A 908-nucleotide genomic window follows, 5' to 3' on the forward strand; every position below is an offset into this window, starting at 1 on the left:
AACACTGTGGTAACACCCAGTTGAATAAACCACCCTAAACAAAATTAATCTTGTCTTTACTTTTATAAAAATTGGAAGTGAGCAGAGGTCATCAGTTTTTTTTTAATGTTTATTATAGTCACCTTTACTATTATTTAAAAAAGTATAGTTAATGTGGTTTTAGGGTTACGTACCCATTTTGTTTAAATCGGGATCCTATTACTAACTCTTCGATGTCTGTCCGTCTGTCCGTCTGTATGTCACCAGGCTGTATCTCAAGAACCGCTATAGCTAGACTTCTGAAATTTTCACAGATTGTGTATATCGGTTGCCGCTATAACAACAAATACTAAAAATAAAATAAATATTTAAGGGGGCTCTCAATTCCCATATAAGAAACGTGATATTTTTGGCCTTTTTTGCTCGTAATCAATAATAGTAACAATTAGGCACTTGAAATTTTCACAAAAGCCTTAATTATATTTTTACTTTAATGATTAATAATAAAATTAAAATAAAGTAAATATTTAAGGGGGGCTCCCATACAAAAACACAATTTTTTGTCTATTTTCACTCTATACCGGTACGGAACCCTTCGTGTGTGAGTCCGACTCGCACTTGGCCAATTATTTCATTCAGTGACGTCTCTTGTAAAATCCGCCGTTTTACTTTTTAGTCCACAAAATTTGAATTAAAAGACCAAATTAGGTGTTTGCCTTTACTATTATTTGAAAAAGTATCGATATCGATATTTTTGCATTGTCTCTAGTAAAATCCGCCATTACTAGCCTTCAAATTTTGAAGGCAGGCGCGTTCTTATTTCATGTCCTGTGTTTCTTATGTCATTGAATAGTAGTGTAGATATAATTATTATTATTCTTTTTTTGTCATGTGGTAACATTCAAGTCTACGTCGACTATATCTGTCAA

Source organism: Aricia agestis, chromosome 9, assembly GCF_905147365.1.
Source record: "Aricia agestis chromosome 9, ilAriAges1.1, whole genome shotgun sequence".
Lineage (NCBI taxonomy): Eukaryota > Metazoa > Arthropoda > Insecta > Lepidoptera > Lycaenidae > Aricia > Aricia agestis.